The following is a 9,189-nucleotide window of genomic DNA, read 5'->3' on the forward strand; positions in this document are numbered from 1 at the left end:
GTGCTGGTGATTGAACCAAGGACCTTGCGCATGCTAGGCAAGCACTTACCACTGAGCTACATGACCAGCCCCCTTTTAAATTTTGTTTTAAGACAGGATCTTCACCAAGTTCCCCAAGCTGGCCTTCTGCCTTAGCCTCCTGAATAGTTAGAATTACTAGTTGGCCTGCTGCACTACACTTGGCTTTGGGATTTTGATTGAGAGATACAGTACCCTCTTTTATTACAGTAAGTGTACAACAGTAAGTGTACAGTAAGTGATTTCTCAAGCTTAACTTGAAAAAGAATCCACCTAGAGAATTTATTAAAATGCACTTTCATGGAACCCAGCGGTTTTGTTTGGGCAGGATCCATGAAATTAATTTGAATCTCCAACAAGTTCAAAGCTACAGATGGTTGCCAGAGGAGAAGCCGCGAGGCGAGCTGTTTGGACTCTAAGCGACCGCTTCTGAACCCCGGGGCCTGCCCTGAGGACGAGGAGGAGGAAGAGGAGCGCGGCCGCTTGGATTCACAGTGACTGCACCAGAGCTACAGGCGGTTGCCAGAGGAGGGGCTGCGTGGCGAGCTGTTTGGACTCAGACCACTTCTGAACACCGGGGCCTGCCCGGAGGAGTAGGAGGAGGAGGAGGAGCGCGGGTCGTGTGGACTCGCAGTGACTGCATTAGCGCTCCAGGCGGCTGCTCAGAGGAGAAGGCGAGTGGTGAGTTGTTTGGACTTAAAGCGACAGCTCCTGAACACAGGGGGGCTGCCTGGAGGAGAAGCGTGGTGGGTCGCTTGGTCTCGAGTGGCCGCACCAGAGCTCCGGGCGGTTGCCCAGAGGACCGTGCAGCGGGTCACGTGGATTCAGAGCCACTGAGAGTCACCACTCCTGAACACCCGGGGGGTTATCTGGAGAAGGAGGAGGAACGGGGAGGGTCACTTCGACTCGGAGTGATTGATTGCCCAGGGCTACGGGTGGTTGGTGGGAGGAGGAGGCACGCAGTGAGTTTCTTGGACTCCTAGTGACCGCACCAGAATACTGGGCGGCTGTCTAGAGGAAGAGGCGTGTGGCGGGTCTCTGGGACTCAGAGCGATTGTACGGGGCCCCAGGTGGCTGCTCAGAGGAGGGGCCGCATAGCCAGGCGATTAGGTGCAGAGCAGGGTCCCAGGATCTAGGAGGCTTCTTGGTGGAAGAGCTGCACAGAGACATGCTTAGGGTGGAACAAAGGTTCCAGGCCTGCGGGCAGATTCTCTGAGGAGGGGCAGCCTAAGGAGATTCATCTGTGAAGGGTGAGGCTCCCAGGCCCAGGAGGTAGGGCCGGGCCCCTGGGAACTTTGCAGAGGAAGGCAGCCCAGCCCAGGCAGTAGCTGTAAATTGAGGGGAACCTCTAGGAGGGAACTGACCAGCGAGACCGCCCCACTGGGTGAGACTTCCCTGCCGGGTGAGGTTTCCCCACAAGGACAGTAAAAACAGAGTCTCAGACCCAAACAGGCCTTGCCTCAGCCCGCAGCCTAGGTCCCCTTTGGATGACCATTGGTCAACAAGTGGAGGCACCTCTGCCCACTAGCAGGGATTACACCCCACCTGAAGGCCACCACTCCTAGAGAGGCAGCTTCCTTGTGGAGCACTGCATTATCAACTTCCTCCAAGACTTCAGCCTACTGAAGGCTAAGGGGGGATATATAAAGAAATCTTCAGGGACATTGTAAGTCAATAGAGGAAATCTGCAATATCTCAGCGGTCCACTGATACCTGAACAATATGAGAAAACAAGGAAAGAAAATGCTGCAAACAAATCTAGATGTTACATCAATAAAACCCAATGACAGCATGGCAGAAGAAATGACAGAAAAGGAGTTCAGAATGTACATAATTAAAATGATCAGAGAAGCAAACGATGAGATGAAAGAGCAAATGCACGCACTGAATGATGAGATGAAGGAGCAAATGCAAGCATTGAATGATCGCACCAATCGACAATTAAAAGAGCAAATACAGGAAGCAAAAGATCATTTCAATAAAGAGTTAGAGATATTAAAAAAAAAAAACAAACAGAAATGCTTGACATGAAGGAAACAATAAACCAAATTAAGAACTCCATAGAAAGCATATCCAATAGGATAGAACACCTGGAAGACAGAACCTCAGACATTGAAGACAAAATATTTAACCTTGAAAACAAAGTTGAACAAACAGAGAAGATGGTAAGAAATCATGAACAGAATCTACAAGAACTATGGGATATCATGAAAAGGCCAAATTTAAGAATTATTGGGATTGAGGAAGGCCTAGAGAAACAAGCCAAAGGAATGAACAATTTATTCAATGAAATAATATCAGAAAATTTCCCAAATCTGAAGAATGAAATGGAAAATCAAGTTCAAGAGGCTTATAGGACTCCAAATACACAAAATTACAACAGACCCACACCAAGGCACATTATAATGAAAATACCTAACATACAAAATAAAGACAGAATTTTAAAGGCTGTGAGAGAAAAGAACCAAATTACATTCAGGGGGAAACCAATACGGATATCAGCAGATTTTTCAATCCAGACCATAAAAGCTAGAAGGGCCTGGAACAACATTTTTTAAGCCCTGAAAGAAAATGGATGCCAACCAAGAATCTTATACCCAGCAAAACTTACCTTCAAATTTGACGATGAAATAAAATCCTTCCATGATAAACAAAAGCTAAAAGAATTTGCAAAAAGAAAGCCAGCATTACAGAACATTCTCAGCAAAATATTCCATGAGGAAGAGATGAAAAACAAAGAAGCAAATCAGCAAAGGGAGGAATTATCCTAAAGGAATTGTCAAATAAAGGAGGAAACAAGTTGTGTCAAACAAATAAATAAATAAAATTTTAAAAATGAACCAAATGACCGGGAAACCAAATCATATCTCTATAATAACCCTGAATGTTAATGGCCTGAATTCATCAATCAAAAGACATAGACTGGCAGATTGGATTAAAAAGAAAGATCCAGCAATATGTTGCCTGCAAGAGACTCACCTCATAGAAAAAGATACCCATAGACTAAAGGTGAAAGGATGGGGAAAAACATACCATGCACATGGACTCAGCAAAAAAGCTGGAGTATCCATCCTCATTTCAGATAATGTGGACTTCAAGCCAAAGTTAGTCAGAAGGGATAAAGAAGGTCATTTCATACTGCTTAAGGGAAGCATAAATCAGCAAGACATAACAATCATAAACATCTATGCCCCAAACAGTGGCTCATCCATGTATGTCAAACAAATCCTTCTCAATTTCAGAAACCAAATAGACCATAACACAATAATACTAGGTGATTTTAACACGCCTCTCTCACCACTGGACAGATCTTCCAGACAAAAATTGAACAAAGAAACCATAGATCTCAATAACACAATCAATAATTTAGACTTAACGGACATTTATAGAATATACCATCCAACCAAGAGCGAATACACTTTCTTCTCAGCAGCACATGGATCCTTCTCTAAAATAGACCATATAGTATGCCACAAAGCTAAGGTTAGGAAATACAAGAAGATAGAGACACTACCATGTATTCTATCAGATCATAATAGATTGAAGTTAGAAATAAATGAAAGAGTAAAACACAGAAACTATTCCAACATTTGGAGATTAAACAATATGCTATTATATGATGAATGGATAACAGAAGATATTAGGAAGGAAATTAAAAAATTCTTAGAGGTAAATGAGAACAAAGAAACATCATATCAAAATCTCTGGGACACTATGAAAGCAGTACTTAGAGGGAAATTTATTTCATGGAGCGCATTTAATAAAAGAAGTAAAACTCAACAAATAAACGACCTAACACTACAGCTCAAAGCCCTAGAAAAAGAAGAACAGAACAGCACCAAAAGTAGTAGAAGACAGGAAATAGTTAAACTCAGAGCTGAAATCAATGAAATTGAAACAAAAGAAACAATACAAAAAATTGACAAAATAAATAGTTGGTTCTTTGAAAAAATAAACAAAATTGATAATCCTTTAGCCACACTAACAAAGAGAAGACGAGAGAAAACCCAAATCACTAAAATTCGGAATGAACAAGGAAATATCACAACAGACAGGATTGAAATACAAAACATAATTAGAAGCTATTTTGAAAATCTATACTCCAACAAAATAGAAAATTTCGAAGACATCAACAGGTTTCTAGAGACATATGAATTGCCTAAACTGAACGAGGAGGACATAAACAATTTAAATAGACCAATTTCAAGTACTGAAATAGAAGTAGTCATCAAAAGCCTACCAACAAAGAAAAGTCCGGGACCAGATGGGTTCTCAGCCGAGTTCTACAAAACCTTTAAAGAGCTCATTCCAATACTTCTCAAAGTATTCCATAAAATAGAAGAGGAGGGAACCCTCCCAAACTCATTCTATGAAGCCAATATCACACTAATACCTAAACCAGACAGAGACTCATCAAGGAAAGAAAATTTCAGACCAATATCCTTAATGAACATCGACGCAAAAATTCTCAACAAAATTTTAGCAAATCACATACAAAAATATATTCAAAAGATAGTGCACCACGATCAAGTGGGTTTCATCCCAGGGATGCAAGGTTGGTTCAACATCCGGAAATCAATAAATGTCATTCACCATATCAATAGACTTAAAGTTAAGAATCACATGATTATTTCAATAGATGCAGAAAAAGCATTTGATAAAATACAGCACCCCTTCATGCTCAAAACACTAGAAAAAATAGGGATAGTGGGAACATTCCTTAACATTGTAAAGGCCATTTATGCTAAGCCCATGGCTAATATCATTCTAAATGGTGAAAAACTGAAAGCATTCCCCCTAAAAACTGGAACAAGGCAGGGATGCCCTCTTTCACCACTTCTATTCAACATCATTCTTGAGACTTTGGCCAGAGCAATTAGACAAACCAAAGAAATTAAAGGGATACGAATTGGAAAAGAAGAACTCAAACTATCCCTGTTCGCTGATGACATGATTATATATTTAGAGGAACCTGGAAATTCCACCAGAAAACTCTTAGAACTCATAAGTGAATTCAGTAAAGTAGCAGGTTACAAGATCAATGCCCATAAATCCAACGCATTTTTATACATAAGTGATGAATCTTCAGAAAGAGAAATTAGCAAAACTACCCCATTCACAATAGCCTCAGAAAAATTAAATACTTGGGAATCAATCTCACAAAAGAGGTGAAAGACCTCTACAATGAGAACTATACAACACTGAAGAAAGAAATTAAAGAAAACCTTAGAAGATGGAAAGATCTTCCATGTTCTTGGATAGGAAGAATTAATATTGTCAAAATGGCCATACTACCTAAAGTGCTATACAAATTCAATGCAATTCCAATTAAAATCCCAATGATGTACCTTACAGAAATAGAGCAAGCAATTATGAAATTCATCTGGAAGAATAAGAAACCCAGAATAGCTAAAGCAATCCTCGGTAGAAAGAGCGAAGCAGGGGGTATCACAATACCAGATCTTCAACTCTACTACAAAGCAATAGTAACAAAAACGGCATGGTATTGGTACCAAAATAGACAGCTAGATCAATGTTACAGAATAGAGGACATGGACACAAACCCAAATAAATACAATTTTCTCATACTAAACAAAGGGGCCAAAAATATGCAATGGAGAAAAGATAGCCTCTTCAACAAATGGTGCTGGGAGAATTGGAAATCCATATGCAACAGAATGAAACTAAATCCATATCTCTCACCATGCACGAAACTAAACTCAAAATGGATTAAGGACCTCGGAATCAGACCAGAGACCCTGCAGATTATAGAAGAAAAAGTAGGTCCAAATCTTCACCTTGTTGGTCTAGGATCAGACTTCCTTAACAGGACTCCCATAGCACAAGAAATAAAAGCTAGAATCAACCACTGGGATAGATTCAAACTAAAAAGCTTTCTCTCAGCAAAGGAAACTATCAGCAATGCGAAGAAAGAGCCTTCAGAGTGGGAGAATATCTTTGCCAATCATACTTCAGATAGAGCACTAATCTCCAGAATCTATAAAGAACTCAAAAAACTCTACTCCAAGAATTCAAATAATCCAGTCGACAAATGGGCTAAGGAAATGAATAGACACTTCACAGAAGAAGATCTACAAGCAATCAACAAACATATGGAAAAATGTTCAACATCTCTAGTAATAAGAGAAATGCAAATCAAAACCACCCTAAGATTCCATCTCACCCCAATTAGAATGGCGATTATCAAGAATACGAGCAACAACAGGTGTTGGCGAGGATGTGGGGAGAAAGGTACACTCATACATTGCTGGTGGGGCTGCAAATTAGTGCAGCCACTATGGAAAGCAGTGTGGAGATTCCTTAGAAAACTTGGAATGGACCCTCCATTTGACCCAGCTATCCCACTCCTTGTCCTATACCCAAAGGACTTAAAATCAGCATGCTACAGAGAACACATCAATGTTCATAGCTGCTCAATTCACAATAGCCAGACTGTGGAACCAACCTAGATGCCCTTCAATTGATGAGTGGATAAAGAAACTGTGGTATATATATACAATGGAATATTACTCAGCCATAAAGAATGATAAAATTATGGCATTTGCAGGCAAATGGATGAAATTGGAGAATATCATGCTAAGTGAGATAAGCTAATCTCAAAAAGCCAAAGGAAGAATGATATCGCTAATAAGTGGAGGATGACACATAATGGGGGGGAGGGAAGGGTTAGTGTTAGGGTTAGAGTTAGGGTTAGGGAGGGGGGCAAGTATGGAGGAAGGAAGTACTGTATAGAGGGTAAAGAAGGGTGGGAGGGGTGGGGGGAAGGGAAAAAATAACAGAATGAATCAAACAACATTACTCTATGTAAATTTATGATTACACAAATGGTATGCCTTTACGCCATGTACAGAGAAAGAACATGTATCCCATTTGTTTACAATAAAAAAAAAAAAAGAAGCTGCAAATTAAAGAGAGGATTAAATGAGAAAAAAAAAAAAAAAGAAATGTGAAACATAAATCCAGGAAAAGAAGACATCAAGACAGTGCCTGGTTGGTAGAAATCTACTGCTCAGAGTGAGTCCTCATGGCAAGCCCTAGCTCACTCATAATGTTACTGAGCTCATTCTTTGTCTCCATGCCAATTTAACAAGGAGGACTAGGTTTTGAGGGGAAAAAAAAAAAAAGGTTTAGTGCTTTGCTAGCAAAGGAGAAGCACAGGGAAGTTGTGGTCCTCCCATAAAGGAGAACAAAGGTCTTTTAAAGAAGCTCTTCAAAGGCTACATTACAGGTGCACCCTGATGCTGTGTTGAAATTCACTTGTTAATTTGCGACATGGTCACTTCCTGAATGGTCCAGTGACATCTCCTTTCTATGGTGGGTGAGTGTTCAAGGACAGATAACTCAGCTTAGGATGGGAAAAGGCAATCTTTTTTTTTTTTTTTTTGTTGTTGTTGTTCTAATTAGTGGGAAAAGGTCATCTTGTTCTCCACCCCCAGGTTAGGGAGGGCAAGAGGGAGAAGAGGAAAGAAAAGCGTGACCCTTTTAAAATAAGCAGGGGCCGTGGTTGTGGCTCAGTGGTAAAGCACTTGCCTAGCATGTGTGAGGTACTGGATTCGATCCTCAGCACCACCTATAAATAAATAAAATAAAGGTTCATCAACAACTATATCAAATACACACACACACACACACACACACACACACACACACACAAGCAGGGAGGACTACATTCAAGAGTTAAAGTAGACCACTTTTACAAGATTTATGAGATTATCATGTTAACAGAGCTGGGAACTTCTGGGAAACTGAGGCAACATATATCCACAAACTGAAGGTGAAAGAATGGGAAAAAACATATCACTCATATGGATCATGTAAAGAAGCAGGGTTTCCATCCCCATATCAGATAAAGTAGACTTCAACCCAAAGTTAATCAAAAGGGACAAAGAAGGACATTTCATATTGCTTAGGGGAATTATACATCAACAAGACATAACAATCATAAATATTTATGCCCCAAACAATGGAGTGTCTACATACATCAAACAAACCCTTCTCGATTTCAAGAATCAAATAGACCACAACACAATAATACTGAATGACTTTAACACACCTCTCTCCCTACAGGATAAATCTCCCAAACAAAAACTAAACAAAGAATCTATAGAAGTAAATAATACAATCAATTAATAAATTAGACTTAACAGACGTATATAGAATAGTTCATCCACCAATCAGCAAATACACTTTCTTCTTAGCAGCACACAGTTCCTTCTCTAAAATAGGCCATATCTTAAACCACAGAGCAACTCCTAGCAAATACAAAAAAATTGAGATACTATCCTACATTCTAACAGATCATAATGGAATGAAATTAGAAATCAATGGTAAAATAAAAAATAGAAGCTACTCTAACACCTGGAGACCAAATAATACACTATTGAATGATGAATGGATAGCAGAAGACGTAAGGGATGAAATAAAAAATACAGGTAAATGAGAATGCTGATATGACATGGAGATCTCTGGGACGCTATGAAGCCAATGCTTAGAGGAAAGTTCTTTCCATTGAGCTCACTCATTAAAAGAATAGAAAGTCAACGAATAACATTATATCTCAAAGCCCTAGGAAGAGAAGAATAAATCAACACCAAAAGCAGAAGGCAGGAAACAATTAAAATCAGAGCTGAAATCAATGAAATTAAAAAGAAAGAAACAATTCAAAAAATTAACAAAGCAAAAAGTTCTTTAAGAAAATAAATAAAATTGATAAACCTTTATCCACACTAATGCAAAGAAAGAGAGAAAACTGAAAGTACCAAAATTCCTGATGAAAAAGGAAATATGACAGACACTACTGAAATACAGAAGATAATTAGAAACTACTTTGAAAATTTATATTCTAATAAAATAGGGAATCTTGAAGACATCCACAAATTTCTAGAGACATATGACCTATCCACACTGAACCAGGAGGACATGGATAATTTAAACAGATCAATTTCAAGCAATGAAATAGAAGACTCCATCAAAAGCCTACCAATTAAGAAAAGCCCAGGGCTAGGGACCATCTATGAGCCATGTGGGAATTGAGCAACGTCCGAGTCATTAGACAGGGAAACCTGGTTTTGGGGACCCCCAGCTGGAATGCACTGGTTCCAGACTGCCCAATTCATGTGGCACCCTGTCTTCACTCACCACTGGAGTTCA

This window comes from Sciurus vulgaris, assembly GCF_902686455.1.
Source record: "Sciurus vulgaris genome assembly, chromosome: 15".
Classification (NCBI taxonomy): Eukaryota; Metazoa; Chordata; class Mammalia; order Rodentia; family Sciuridae; genus Sciurus; species Sciurus vulgaris.